Source organism: Protopterus annectens, chromosome 7.part1 (assembly GCF_019279795.1).
Source record: "Protopterus annectens isolate FY-2018-M chromosome 7.part1, PAN1.0, whole genome shotgun sequence".
NCBI classification, from domain to species: Eukaryota; Metazoa; Chordata; order Ceratodontiformes; family Protopteridae; genus Protopterus; species Protopterus annectens.
In genome coordinates, this window is record NC_056740.1 from 57,782,757 (window position 1) to 57,799,313 (window position 16,557).

Genomic DNA, 16,557 nt, shown 5'->3' on the forward strand with positions numbered 1-16,557 from the left:
GCAAGACTGCTCCTGGCTGCTCGTTGAAAAGAACATGGCCAAAAGCTTGTATACACCCATCATGGTGGAGGTAAATGCCAAGGATTGTTCGCAGTCAGGCAGTGTGTTGGTGTGTGTGTGTGTGTGTGTGTGTGTGTGTGTGTGTGTGTGTGTGTGTGTGTGTGTGTGTGTGTGTGTGTGTGTTTGTGTGTGTTTGTGTGTGTATGTGTGTATGTGTGTGTGTGTGTTTGTGTGTTTATTCAAGAATGTGTGTTTGGGGGTTAAGGGCTATCATACTAGCATATGCTCCTAGATTAAAAAGCAAATCCTGCAACAATGGGGATGAGGCAGTAGCCACCTCATATTGTGCCCTAATGGAACTTACATGTAGGTTGAGGGGAAAGCTGGCCAGCAGGGATAACAATTAACGCTGTGCCTTAACAGCACAACGTCAAGGGGGGCACTAGACACCAGGGATACTCTTCATAGCATTTCTTAAAGGCACTTATTAAAAAGGATTAAGACTGTTTGGGTCAGGGGCAACACCAGATACTAGGGATACTCTAAATACTGTGTCTTAAAGGCAAAAATATTCGAACCCTGCAGCCTCCCACAAAGGATATTAGTCATCTGCGCTACCACTAGACACTAGGAAGTGCATAGCCTAATAATTAAAACTTTAAATAAAAGTCAGATTATGAAGTAGGGGGAAAGGCTTTGAATCCTGTACCTCTGACACATGAAACACCAACCCACTATGCTAACAGCTACATTAGTGTGGCAGTGCTTTTTATAATTTACTGTGAATCTTGGGCAGTATTCAACGCAATCAGCAGTTTGCAAGTTACAATGGGGAGGGACAGAACGCATGTAAGCATTCTTATAAAAACATATAGCACAAGAACTTTATTCAAAGCCAAAACTAATGGGGGAACAAAGACACACTATCAGGGGTGGATTGTAGTTATCCCTCTTTTAAACTTATAAAGTCACTAGAATAACAGCTTTTGCACTAACAGGCATTTAGTGAAGTATATGAATTGTGAAATTGTAATAAGGTCTTCACATATTGATCAATGCTGAATTTAAATGAACAATTATCCCGGAGTTGCGGATCTGGCTTGCCGACTTCCCTTACCTACATTGTTCTAACTTCAATCTTTTTTTAAAATTCCTTTAGCAGAATGGAAGCATTTTCTTGATACTGATCACTCAGTAACACATATTTAGCTATAATTTTGAAAGAACAATGTAGTTAACTGTTTTGAGTCTTTGACCTTTTATTACAAATTTAAACAGCCGAGTGCACATTTCTCAGCTCTACCAATTACAAGCTTATAAAGATGTCACTTCATTTTATTTGGATATTTATAATTCTTTTCTAAGAAATGTTTGAAAGTTTATTATTTCATAGTAACTGTCTTTCTTCTAGAGCATCACAACATTAATATCAATCATGCATTAAATAAGTAGCAAACCATTTTAAATGCATGACACAATATAGAATATATAGTTTAAAAGAAAGTGTGACAACACATTTGGCCTTGCAGCTTTTACGCAGTGAATGTGTGCCTGTTAAGGAAAGTTACAGATTATATACACAGGCATCTACACATTTAGAAGGTCAAGAGACTGTCAGGGCCCATAATTTGAGCCTTTGCTGCAGTCAGCCTTGCTGTTGAAATCACACGTAAATACTGTTAGGTGATCTAAGTCATATAACATTATATAATTAGGCACATGAGTTAAAATATATTCATAAAACACCTTTTTTACCATTCTATAATGTTTTACAATACCCAGCAGCTTTATGCAGTTGGTTTTAAACAGGAATTAGAATAGATGCATAAAATAACAGTAGGGATCAGTGAACATTTCCTTCCAATTTGTTAGCTTTGGTCATACAACAGTAGATGAAAAAACATTTTTCTTCAAGCTACCATTAGTGAAGGTCTGTTGGCCTGTTGAAGTCTGAAGCAGACAGACAGATTGTACTTTCAGAAAATTGTCTTGAAGACTTTATCTCTGAGGCTTTGAAGAGTTGTAGTGGCGCTGCAGTAATGAACTTGATACATACCATAAAACAGAAGCTTTTCAGAAACCAGCAGCAATAGCTTATCTTTTGATATAGAATACACAGTTCTTGTATTTATTTTTTTATTTTTTAAGGTAATGATGGGATTTGGACGTGGGTAAAAGACATCTCCACAAGACTACACATTTCGGCTGCATCTCTAAGCCTGAATCATTTAAAAACTTAACATTTATTAAAACAGCATTCACGATGTCAATTATTCGGAGACAGTGGTTAATCCAATAACCATATACTTTACTACTAGATAACAATTTGTTCATCATTTCTGTCTCTTTCATTCTTTAAAATCCGCACACTGGCTTTCGAATTCCTGTCTGACATGTTCTGCCTTGTCAGATAAATTATATGTAGAAAATAGTGACAAAAAAGCCTAGAACTTTAAATACTACTCTTTATAAAAGTGTCCATTTCTGATTTTATCAAAACTTATTTTGACTGGCAGACTTACTCATTGCCAACAGAAAATAGAAATTAAACTCTTACTGATCCTGTCCACGGAAATCTTTAGTAAAAGCCAAAAGATTTATGCGTTCTGAAGATAAGTCAGAGTAAGAAGGTGGTGAATAGAGTTTTTCTTGCGGTATCTGTAAGGAATCCATTGATCCTATAAAGGGAACCTAATTTCTGGTGTGTAGATCTAATGGTATGCAGTATATGCTGGTCATGTTTAAGACTGTCATCTATTATAACACCTAGAAGTTCACTGTGAGTTACAGTTTTAATTACAGTATTATTTGCTATCTTTATGGTAAAAGATTGCTTTTGATTTTAGCAACTTTTTGAGGTAAAAAGCATTAGCTTAGATTTCTAAGAGTTGAGTAGGAGGTTTGATTCTTCGAGCCAGGTTTCTACAGAGGAGGATGATTTTTGGGCAATGTCTTGGAGCTTATTTATTGTTGAGGCTGCACATATTAATGTTGAGTCATCTGCATACTGAACTAAACTAGCATGGTGAGTGGAGGTGTTGCGGTCATTAATAAATATATTAAATAGGAGAGAATCCAGGATAGAGCCCAGAGGGACACCTGTAGTAACTGTTTGAAAAAATTGAGTAGGTTTGTTGCCATTTAACGGCTTGTTGCTTTCGAGATAGGTAACTAAGAAACCAAAACAAGGAGTATTGTGAAAGTCCTATTGAGGAGAGTCGAACAAGCAGTTGCTGGTGTAAGACAGAATCAGATGCCTCTGACAAGTCTAAGAACATGGTGGACACAAGCAGACCATTGTTCTGTGTTGGTTTATTATATTGGAAAAGTGCAGTAGTGGTGCTGTGCTGGGGTCTAAATGTTGTGTTTTTGACAGCTGGTTATTTGAGGTTAGGTATTGCATCAGCTGCATATGGATGCATTTATAATATGCATATATATATATATATATATATATATATATATATAAATATATATATATATATATGTATGTATATATATATATATATATATATATATATATATATATATATATAAATATATATATATATATATGTATGTATATATATATATATATATATATATATATATATATATATATGCATATATAAAGAAAAAATGATCATTTTCAACAATTGGCTAAGCTTCTGGTGTCATTCAAAGGGGATCCAGTGTCTGTCAGCCTGGGATGACATGCTCGACAAGCCTCGTTGCTTCGCAAGAGACGGCTTGCACCTGTCACCCCTAAGCTTTCGAATACTGGCCAAGGCTCTTGTTGCCCCCATAGTGCATTTTTTTGGCAAGGCTCAAAAGTCAAACCCACCTCCTTAAACAGCACAAATAAAAAAAATGAGGGTTATGCTACTCAACGCCAGGAGTTTAAATTTCAAAATGCACACACTCAAAGCACTCCTCAGTATGGAGAATGTCGACATTTGTGCAGTAACTGAAACCTGATTCAAGGCTCCACAGAGCACCCTAGCACTACCGGGCTACAACCCGTACCACACATTTCAGCCACAGAACATAGACCGAAACACAAAAGGAGGAGGTGTATCCATATTCATCAAGAATACCTACACCTCCAGGAAAGTGGTGCAGTATGATACCTCTGAGATCACCCATGTGCAACTAACATCGGGCAAATCTGCAATGCAAATTGTGGCTGCTACAGATCACCCACCATGACCCAGGACCACCACTCTGCCTTTCTGGAGACACTGGAAAACATGAAGTTCCTACCGAACACCCTGATATTGAGCGATTTCAAGTACCCTACTGTTAACTGGGTAAACTACTCAAGTACAAACTTCCAGGTCCAGCGCTTCCTGGAATTTATCAACTCAAATGCCCTGGATCAGCTGGTAAACTCCCCTGCCAGAGGTGAAAACATATTGGACCTGATCATCACCAACATGGGCGACAGGTCAACCCGTCACTGGTTAGATCAGACCATAAAATAATCACTCTAGATGTCCACACCACACCACCACCCCATCCAAGGAAACCACAGTGAAAAACTTTTCTATAGCAAACTTCACCTTACTTAAAACAGAGGTGGTAAGTTTCACAGCCCCCATGCTAAAGGATAACAGTGTCCAAGATGCAGGAACCTTTACAAATGCACTCTGTGAGCACCTACAAGGATGCATGGATCGTGCCATCCCTAGCAAAACCAAGACTCACTCCCCTAAGAGAAGGAAACCAGTCTGGTGGACCCCTGCCATAAACAGGCTATGCAATAGAAGGAGGAAACTAGTTCAGAAAAAAAGCAAATCCCAAGAAGGAAAGACATCCCTGATCAGTATCAGTAAGAAACTAAGGTCCCTCATAAAATCATCCAAGGCTAACTTCAAAAGAAAAATAGCCAATGATTCAAAAGATAACCACAAAGCCCTCTATAGCTATGTCAAGAATCTAAGTGGCAATTTGTAGATGTGCTCTGAGCTAGTGCAGAATAGCACAAAATATACTGAACCTTCTGATATTGCCAACATCCTGGCAGATAGATTCAGTGCAAACTTCACCCCCCTCTCACCCTCAAAAGGTCCCACAATAATACCGGAAAAGTGTAGTGTCCCAGAAATCACAGACGCACAGATGAAAACAGCCCTTTCAAAAGCCAAAAGCACAGCATCAGTGGGGCCAGATGGTGTCCCAGGCTGTGTCTTGCACGAACTATAGAATGAACTAACCCCCCCCCCCACCTAAACACATTGTTCAACCTCAGCCTCTCCACAGGCTATGTGCCCATAGAATGGCACACAGCATTGGCTATTCCGCTCCACAAAGGAGGGGCCACAACTGACCCTGGTAACTATCGCCCCATAAGCCTGACTAGCCTGGTCTGCAAGGCTATGGAGCGCATCATCATGGAACTCATTAACAAAGACATTGAGAACCTCCAAACACTTGACCTGACCCAGTTCAGCTTTGTTAAGGGCAGATCATGCCTACTAAACCTGGTTGCTTTCTTTGAGACAGTCACCAAGGCCATAGATGAGGGGAAGGTGGTTCGCACAGCCTACCTTGACCTCGCCAAGGCTTTTGACACCATTCCCCCCTCGGGAATTATAGAAAAACTCACCAGCCTGAACATAAACCCCTACGTCACGAGATGGGTTGCCAACTGGCTTACAGACAGAACTCACATGGTAAGAATAACAGGCTCCAGGTCCGACTCTAAATCAGTCACAAGTGGTGTCCCACAAGGCTCGGTCCTGGGACCCCCTGCTGTTCAGCATATACTTCTTAGAAGTACAGGCAAACACAGGAGGACTATGGCTAACCAAGTTTGCCAATGACTGCAAACTGGGAGCCATAATTGACTCTCCAGCTGACACGGACATTCTCCAAAAGGGTCTTACTGAGACGGACACCTGGTGTCAAAGTTATGGTCTCAAGCTAAATGCCAAAAAATGCATAGTCATCCCGTTTGGGAAAAACAAAACACCCATGAATTACCACATAGGTGGCAGCCCCCTTAATACAGAAGAGGTAATAAGAGATCTGGGGACCCAGGTAGATAGTAATCTCTCCTTTGACAATCATATTGCCAAAGTAGGTAGGAAATCCTTCTATGTAGCCCATCTAATTACCAAAGGGTTCGCATCTAGAAATAAAGAGGTTATAGTGCCCCTCTACTCATCACGCATTAGACCCATCATAGAGTACAATGTCCCATTTGTGATGTACCTCACAAGACACTTCCAACAACTGGAAAGACCACAAAAGTACCTCACCAAGAGGATTACTGGCCTCAAACATATGTTCTATGCAGCCTGACTGGAAAAGCTCCGGCTGTACTCAGTGGCATATCGCTTACTCAGAGGTGATCTCTGCCTGACTTACAAAGCCATGTCCAACTCAGAATTGATGGACATGCTCCACCTAAAGAAATCCAAGTCACTGCGAGCCACTCGCTCTAGTGAGCTAAACCTCACCACAACAATAAATAGAACATGCTGGAGGGATAGATTCCTGTCACAGAGACTCCCCATGCTTTGGAACAAAATTCCTAACTACATTAGGCAGAGCCCCTCATTAACACTCTTCAAGAGAAACCTTGACAAGTGGATGGGTAACAGAAAATACACCCCTGGGATCACTTCATTGGCTCTTCTTAACAGAGGCTCAGTTAACTTATCAATGGGGCGGCGAAAACTGACGCACTCTGGCTAGGCTTATAAATGCCCTCGGGCAGATAGCCTAGTACCTACCTATGAACCTATTTCTCTAATATTTTGGAGTGGCGAGAGTGAATCACTATTGGTCTGTCATTATTAACTCTGTAGATGTGCTGCCTTTGTCCAGTAGTAAGATGTAGGATTTTTTCTCACAGTGATGGGAGGCATCTTTCTGCTATGGACCTGTTAATTAGTATGGACACAGAGAAGGCTATGACGTCTGTGGCCATGTTTAGGTAGTTTAATGGTCGTTGATCCACAGCTATGGGAGTAGCTTTAGTTTAAGGAGCAACTTCATTATGAATGAGGTAGGTACTGGACTAAAGCTGAAGAGCTGTGGATAGTTTTGATTGGACGGGGTAGAGAGAGGGGGACAGATGCATTAGTGTCTAAGAAAGATAATATTGATTGTATAACATAGGAATTAAATTGGATGGGGATAGAGTCTGTTCTATTGTCTGTTTTTGGAGTGGGAGTAGTGATCTTGCCAGGGTAGAATAGTTTTAGTGATTAGCAAAAAAGTTTTGGGTTATTTTTATGTTTGTCTTTTAGGTTGCTACAGTATGTTTATTCATCCTGTTTGACATGAAGTTTTGCAAGTTTTTTAAGATGTCTAAATTGCAGAAATGCATTTTGAGTTCTGTTTTATACCAGTTTTTCCTGGCTTTATCCCTTTATATCATGATTGCTGTTAAACATATAGATTTCCTATTGTTGATTTTTAGGAGTATTAGAAGTTCAGCATTGTTAAATTTGGGTACTTCCTGTGGAAGTAAGGTGATAGGGAAGTTTATAGATGATTGCTACACCACCTGCATGCTTATTTTGTCTGAAGTGCATGAGTATATTGAATCCTGGGGGGGATCTTATTATTCCTTATTTCATTTTTTGACCAGGTTTCAGTAGCTATGATTACATCAGGAGTATATGTGGCAAGGTAGGCATGTATGTCATGGATTTTATTGCACATACTTCTTAGGTTGATATCTAGTAAGGAGAGTTTGGGTTCTGTTGTTTGCTAAGATGCATTAGGTGGCTGGTTTATTTTGGGGATTGAAGTGATGGGTTTATGAACAGTAGGATCTGGGTTGAGATGAATATCGCCGCTAATTTTTTGAATTGATATTTTACAGATGGAAGAGTGTGACCAGTTAAATTTTAGTCATGGTTTGGCATTTGATTGTAATTTGGATACTTAGTTTGAGATATTTATAAATAAATAAATCAGATATGGTTTGTTTATAGAGATAGGGTGTTATGGAGAAAGACGGGCTGGGTAGATGGTGATATTCTGTGAGAAGACTGGATGAAGTCCTAATTATTTGAAGGAGGTGGATTTGATAATTGGTGATGAAGGCTGGTAGAGTGAGGAGGAATAATAAAATAATCTGAGTTAGGGGCATTTTATTTAACCTGGGTTTATCTTTGTTCTAAATTAGGATTAGAAAATGTTAGGAGGGTACTGGGATGGTTGTAGATATGTAATCTGATAGTTAAAGGAAGCAAGGATTAAGACAGTTTGAGAGGGAGAGTCTTGGGTGGTAAACTACAGTGAGTGTTACTATTGGGAGTAATTCTATCGATTTGTTTTTCTTTTGGAGGGAACTGATGATACTGGTGTGAGGAATATGTGGGTGCTGCTATGGAAGTATAAATGTAGATTATGAGGGTGTGGGTGGGAATTGGGGGTGGTGTGTGGGAGCCGAGGGAACACTTGTATTAGCGAGGTCAAACAAAGCAGGTTGAAAACTTGGCAAAGAGACACAGAAAAAAAACAATCAGTGACTGAACTTAACAACAAATCTGCTAAGAGATAAGTAAAAAGGAACAGTGTAGTTTAAAAGGTTTGCGTGCTGGTAGATGAAAGTCTTGATTTTGTTGCTGTAGGGCACAGTTTTAGTAGGACAGTTAGTCCAATATCACCTTGACCTGACTAATGGTGCCAACAGTGAAAAATTGCACTTGACCATTTAAACAACTGTGTAATGTTAGGAGGTTTCTATAGACTTTGAAATGCAAGTCCAAAGGCTGTCCCAACCCCCGCAGATAAGCAAAACAATGAGGAAAAAGTAAACAAGAATGCAGTTGTGCAGCTCTGGAAATATACTGATTCAGAATTAAAAGTGGCTACACAAGAAGAGAAATAAACGTAAGGAAGGGAGACAGTGGCCTGCTAAAAACAATGAACTGAGCAAAGGTAAAGGAGAAAGTACCAATGGGACTGCTGTGGTCTAAGAAAATGGATCTATTACAGTGGACAAGTTTCTTTGTTTTAGGCTGCCATAATATTTATAATTTACATAAAAATATAGCCCACAAACTACAAACTTCACTGTTACATACATATCTATTTTTTTGCAGGGACACTTTTATAGCAGAATAAAAACACACTAAAGAAACAGTTGAGTGCACTGAGTCAATGTTGACTGTGCACAAATATTAGCTCAGAGGTGGAAGTAGTTTAATAACTGTCTCAGACAAGGAGAAGTAAGAAGGGGGGGGGGGGACCAAGGGTGACTTCCTTCAAGCCATGCAGTTCCACTAAAGAAAGACATTAGGATATAAGTAATGGTAATAACAATGTATTTTATTTATTTATTTTACATTTCTTTACTGGGAAAGTCCGCCAGGACATGTTTCTCATTTTCAGTGGAGACCCGGGGAGAAAAGCTCCATTTACCTAACAATACTACATAATAAAAAATGCGTTAGAATGACTTTGCTATATAGAGGTGCTTACACTATGCATTATAGTATTTACATTCATTGTGCATTCCTACTACATTCATACTACATTCTAGAATTTACATTCATAGTACATTGATATTATACACACTTACATTCATGGTACATTGTTGTAATACAAAATACTTTTGTTAACATTCTTTTGAGATTATAAATTGAGATGGTTAGTAGGATTATGTAATACAATGGTTAGAGTCCCTGTGTTTACATAAGTGATAGATATGAACCATTGCATAGGCTCTAATCTGTTATGGCAAAAACATTATATTCCAATTTAAATTCAGTCTGATAGGGTAATGACCATGTTTACTTTTTGAGATAAGGAAAAAGAATGAGTACTGAAATAGGAGGTGTGTTTGAATTAGTAATTTAGCCTGACTACCTACAGAAGAAGACGACGAGTAAGTATGAATTGTTTAGCCTGGGTCTGAACAGTTATATAGCCAAGAGCTAGTTAAATGGGATTTGAAGCTGGCTTTGTTGGTTTGCGTTCTAATGTTAAATGGTGTGGAATTCCAGAGTCTCCTGAGTATTATTACTTCTAGAAATGTCTATTAGTGATTTGTTGCTGGATCACAGTAGGCATTTGTTTAGGTGTTGATTTAAAAGTCCTTGTAAGGCTAGTTTGTTTTCAGATTGGTAAAATATTTGATGGGAGGTAGTGAGTTGGTCAAGAGTGAGCAGATTAGGTACTTCTAGCCAAGATAGTTGTTTAAGGGGGGTTTCTATTAGTTCGTCGAAACGTCAGCAGTTTGAACACCATATGTTCGAACTGTGATGTTCGAAAACTGATTATCGCGAAGCTGCGAAACACCAAATTCTTTCCCAGGGAAAGAATTCGGTGGGCCGTTTCTGTGGCTTCGCTATATTCAGCGCTGCGGTGGAAAGTTACGGGTCAGGTTTAGGTAAGTGTGCGATTGTGCGGACGTTAGGGTTAGGATGCGGGTTTTGTGATTTAGGGTTAGGGTGCAGGTGAGGTGGGTATGCGATATTGACAGACTTTAGGGTTAGGGTGGGATAGGTGAGTTAGGGTTAGGGTGCGGGTCAGGTGAGTGTGCGATAGTGACGGACCTTAGGGTTAGGGTTTGGGTTAAGGTAAGTGGATAGATAGTAGTGTATGTACAGTTTAGTGTAGGGTTAGATGTAGGATTTTAAGTGTATGTGTGTGGATTGCTGTTTTTTTGGTGTGCTTTTGTTGTGTGTGTGTTTCTTGGAACAGCGATTTTTTCCTGGGAAAAAATTTGCTGTTCTAAGACTTCGACGTTTATGCACTTCAAGGTTAGAAGTTCGAATATATGGTGTTCAAACTTCAGCCATTTCGTTGAAGTGATATAGACCTGTTTAAGGGGACAGGCAGTGGTGAGACCTTAATGATGAAGCAGTAGCAAATTTTGCTATTTTGTTATAGCATGTTTCTAGTTTGGATAGATCAGATTTGTTAAGATTAGTGAGTATGGGAGATGCATAGAGAAGTGTGTAGACTAGGTGGGTTCTGGCAATAATGGTTTTGGTATTGTTGGAAAGGTATTTTCTACATCTGTGTAGAGTTCCAAGTTTTTATGTACTTTTTTTTTTTTTTTTTGGCCAATATCTAGGTCAAACGTCATGTTTTGATCTATTATGACACAGATAACCTTGGTATGTGAAACTGGTGTGATAGAGGTATTGTTGCCAGAGGTTATTTTGAATGGAGTGATACGAGTTTTAGCTTTGCTAAGAAGAAGTGAAGAAAATGTAAGAGAAAGAAATAGTTTGAGTAAGAGCAGTATGAGTAAATGTCAGTGTCTCTTAGGAAGTAGACAGTAAAAGATGACCAGCAGGATGTCAGTGGAGGAGGGTTTACAGACTATAAGGCTATTGCTTACAAACTAGGACACCGAAGCACTTGTCATCATACTAGTCACTATGCAGGTTGAAATACACACAGAAGGACTGGATGCCCCTAATACTTACTTAAAGCACAAGGACAGAGGTGGTACACAGTTTGTCCTAAATAAATGGTAAGTGGATTGAGTGGACTCAGACTCCCTGTTGGATGAACCTGCTGTGTGTATGCTTTAGGGATGTTTCCAGTGAACTTAAAGGACAAGAGCAGAGCTGGTATGCAGTTTGTCCTAAATAAATGGTGGGTGGATTGAGTGGAACTAGACTGTCTATTGGATGAGCCTGCTTTAGGGTTATTTCCAGTGAACCCTGCAACTCTGTTGTACCCTGCCAGAGAGAGGGAAGGAAATATACTTATTTGATTTAGTGGTTGACTTTCCCCTTCAGCAAAGTTTTCATTTCATTTCCTAACACTATTTCTAAAATAAAAGATTTATTTCAGTGGCAATAGGGTAAAATTCCTATCTCCTAGCAAAAGTATTATGATTTTTTTTCAAATTTATTTTCCTCAGCCAGTGGCTGTTTCTCCTATGCTATCAGCTTTAGATGATGTTTTCTTAACAGCTTGCGGTATACCTTGACTTCCTGCTCCCAAAAAGTCTGATAGGTTATATAGAGTACCTCAGGCACACAAGCGCACACACGCGCACGTGCACACACACGCACACACACACACACACACACACACACACACACACACACACACACACACACACACACACACACTCACACACACACACACACACACACACACACACACACACACACACACACACACACACGCACACACGCACACACGCACACACACACATAAACCCAAATCTAATCAAAGGCTTAAAGAGTGGGTGCTTCAGCATTTGGGTGACATAAGGAATAAAAAGATCTCAAATGCTCTTTTTTAAACATATTAAGGATCATGAAGGGCATTCATTCAAGTTCACAGTAGTAGAAATCATTAGTAATGGCCTTAGAGGGGGTGATTCATGTAATAAAACTGAATATAGGGAGATGAATTGGATAGCTGTTTTACAGGCACACAGGGTCCAGGCTTAAATTGTACTATACCTTTAAAGCCTGCCTTAAAGACAAGACCATTGCATCATTAATGGGAAAGTCTCTGATTGGTTGAATGTTTCTTTTTAAATGACTGGATTGTTGATTCGTTTTTTATGTTAGGATCTGATGAAGCACTATTGTGAAAGTGCTTATGCTGTTGTTATCCTGTTATTCTATTAAACAACAGCTCTGTTTTTACATTGAGTTTGAGATTTGTATGCCTGGAACCTTGGTGGACACACTAAGTTACTTTGGATTTGTTAATTTTTCTTCTTCAGAGGTTAAAAGTTCATTAAATTCCTTGATTGTGTATGCTTTACAGGTAGCTAAACACACTAAAATGCTCTCGTGATTCTGCTGCTGCTGATTGCAGAGCTGCTGCTACTGGTTCAAGTTATGAAAACATTTGCTTGGTTGCATTCTCAAAGCTTACCAGAAGATGTAAAAACAACTGAGATTTCAAATGTTTCCCTTGACAAAGATGTTTTGCTTTATCCTTATATGGCTGAGGTCCTTAAAATATTTGATGAAAGGAGGGAAACTGATACAAGGGGCTACCCAAATCTTTCAACCCTTCTTGTCTAAGTCCAGTAAAACTTTCCTTCTAATTCAGGGCCCTTTTTTCAAGAAGCATAAAAGCAAAATTCAAATAACCAGAAAAAAAGAGAGCTTCCCAGAAACAAGGGTAGTCCAAATAGTCTGAATAACTAATTTCCTATTGTAGCCCTCCCTCCCTCTCCCCACCTGACAATTAATTAAATCTATCTGTCAGTGTAGGCCTTCATCTTTTCAAGGTGTATCAAATCATCTTGAACATTTGCATTCTGAATATCATCCACTGCATAACCTTAGAGAAAGCAAAGTGTCTCCCAGTCCAACAAAGATGTCTGCTTTTACCACACACTCATTTGTACAAGCTTCATAACAACAAGCCATTTCTCAACTGACATCCAAAAGTACAAGAGCACCTCCCCAAATACAGCTTCAAGAAATACATCTCTGCTCCTTTTCTACAGTCTCTCAACACCAAGCTTCACAGCACAAATCAGTTTCTCAATTCTTGGTCCAAACTATGTTAATCTTTTCCCCATATATTAAAGAATCAACTTCTTATTTACAATTTCATTTTCAGCTTAAAGCTCACCTTAAAAAAGCAGCCAAATAACAGTGCTACCCTTTCAACATCAACTCACCGATTTTAGGTCTCTGTGCCTGCCACTTACTAGACACTTGACTCCACTGGTCAACCCTTTCATGTAACCAATCTTAACAATTGTAAATATTTGTAAGTAGCTGTATATACTTGCTGTTCTGCTTGCAGTACTTTCTGTTCTTATGTTATGTTTGTATTCTCACTATATTTTGCTTCTAGGTTCTTTTCTCTCATTGCATTTGTAATTGGATGATTTTACAGCAATTTTCTACGTTGGCTGAGCTTGAGACTGATATTAGTCAGTTGTGATCAGTAAACTACCCTGGTTAACAAATTCAATTGAATAAATAAATACAGCAGGTGTATAGACGGTATTGGGAGTTCCTCCTATTAAAAGGATCCTTCCTCATCCTGTAAAGCAAACATCCCAGTTTCCTCTGGTTTGGAGCACATGGCTGTCTCAGCCAGTCATAGAACTAGTGCCCTCAGATTAGCTACTAGCTAGGCAAATGTTTTTATTCAGAGATCTTTCTGGTGCCAAAGAGAGAGGGACCTTGGAGACCAGTCCTAGATCTTTAATTTCTCAATCTTTATGTCAAGGTTCCAAAGTTCAAAATGTTATCCCTTTAAACCTTGTACCATTCATAACCCACCTCAGTTTCATAGTAACGTTAAACTTAAAATATGCTGCTCATCACATTCCAATTTCCAAAGAATTCAGACTTTTAAGGTTTTCTGTGGTTTGGCTTACATTTTCAATTCTCTGTCTTACCCTTTAGACTATCTACTACACCAAAGATGTTTGCAAAATGTCTGGCTCCAGTAATTGCTTTCTGCAGACTTCAAGAGATTCACATCTTTCCATATTTGGACAATTGTCTTATATTTGCAAATTATTTTTCCAGCTATCAAAATTCCGTGACGTGTCAAGAAGCTACTGCTCAGTGTGGGTTTCAACTGAACTTACCGAAATAATTTCTATCATCCCTTCCCACAAAATAGTTTTTTTTCTGGGAAGTCTTCTAGATACTTCCCCAGGAAGGACTTTTCTTCTTCTGGACAAAATAGAACTGTATAATCAATTCTTCCTGAGTTTTTTCCAGCTAATCTCTGACATCTGCCAGGGAATTTCTGAGGATTCCATGTTTTGCAGTCTGTATGATTATCATGATTCCCATGGCCAGTTTTCTTATGAGAAAAATTAAATGGTGCCCCAGTTCAGTGTGGTTTCAGCATCAACGCTCTTTATCTTTTCAGATTCCAGTGCTAGAGGTCTCCCAACCCAGGTCTTCCCTTCTCCCTTCTTCCTTCCTTTTAGTCTGTAGAAACAGATGTCTTAGATTATGCTTGTGGGCTATATCAAAGGGGTCAGATTTTAAGGTTTGTGGAACAAACAGGACAGACAAAAGGGGGTCAGATTTTAAGGTTTGTGGAAGAAACAGGACAGACAAAAGCACATACATGTCAAAGAGATGCTGGCAATAATCAATGCTTTAAAGCTCTAAATCATATCTGGTCTCTGGGACATCTGTTATCACAGACAAAGCCACAGTGATGTGGTATACAAACAAACAATAGGGTACAAGATCATATTCCCTTTGCAGTCTTGCTATGACTGCCCTTGAGGTAGCGGCTCATCTCAGTATGACTCTTCAGGCTTCATACATTTTGTCATAGTAACATTTGTAGCAGAGAAGCTGAGCAGAACCAGGGCAGACCCTCAGAAATGGAAACTATACTTGGGGATCTTCCAGGAATTGATACAGCTGTGGTGGAGCACCTCATATAGATCTGTATGCTTCCTTTCAAAACAGACAGTTAAAGAAATTCTGCTCCAAGACCTGGAAGACAGATGTCTTCTCATTCTCATGGAGTGGAATGTTCCTGTATGCATTTCCAACATTTGCAGTGTTACCCAGAGTTCATGCAAAGATACAGAAGGGCTCCCCAAAGATAGTGGTGATGACTCCTTTTTAGCAAAAACAACAGTGATTCTCTCTTGTTTGGAAAATGACCAAGTTTAATTACCACAGGCTGAATTTACTCGTACAAGATAGGAGGTGTTTGATATCGCCGACCTATAAACACTTAATTTGGCTGCCTGAATGACAGGGTTTTGATACCCTTTAGACACCTTTTTTTCTGAGTATGTGCAGCACGTACTGTTGGAGGCTATAAAAACTGCTACTAGGAAATCATATGTGTGCAAGTGGAAAGAAATTTCTAGTTAATGCCTTAATAGGAACCAGAATCATTTAAGATTTAGATGCCACTGGTTCTAGAATATTTGTGAGAGCTATTATCCTCTGACTTTTCTTATTCTTCTGTCAGGATTTATCTTGCAGCCATTTCTGCTTATCTGCCTGTACATTCCTCCCTTTCTTAGTGTTATCAAATCAAATAGTCTTGCCCACCTAGAAAACAAGTGGCTCCTCCTTGGCATCTTTGTGATTGAAACACTAACACATCTTTTTTGAACCAGCTCATCAGACTGATTTGAGGTTCTTAACTTGAAAACTACAATACTAATTGGTCTGACCTCTGCAAGAAGGGTCTCCAAGCTATGGGATTATATGGTGAGGCAACTATACCTCAGTTTCCACAGGGACAGGGTTTCTTTGAGACCAAATCTTTCTGTTATTTTATTTTATTTAACATTTGTTCACCGGGAAAGTCCGACTTGGAATCAAGCCAGTTGTCAGCGGAGGCCCGGGTAAAAATGCTCCAGATGCATGTCTTTGTAACTTGCACTGTTATGCCTAAAGTGGTTTTAGAGCTTATCTTGCCCAATCTGTTAATCTCCTTGTATTCTTTCCATAACCTAAAATCAAGGGCAGAATGACCTTACATACCCTGGCCAGGCAGCTCAGGTATTACTTGTCAGAACAACATCCGTCAGTAAGGCTGATCAGCTATTTGTTTTCTACAAACATAAGAAAAAAGGGCAACCAGTGCCAAAGAAGACAATTTCTAGATGATTGTCTCATGCTTTTTATTTCTGATGCTCTCATCAAAACAAGTCTATACTTCACA

The 16,557-nt window shown here is 39.2% G+C and overlaps 1 protein-coding gene and 1 non-coding gene across 2 annotated transcripts in view; one reads left to right on the forward strand and one right to left on the reverse strand.

The window, feature by feature from the left end:
• KBTBD12 (kelch repeat and BTB domain containing 12) overlaps nt 1-16,557 on the forward strand; it is a 1,334,674-nt gene that overhangs the window by 270,635 nt on the left and 1,047,482 nt on the right. The window lies entirely within an intron of this gene.
• LOC122807879 lies at nt 2,511-2,626 on the reverse strand. The gene has a single exon (XR_006365739.1). It is a non-coding gene; the product is annotated as a U5 spliceosomal RNA (small nuclear RNA).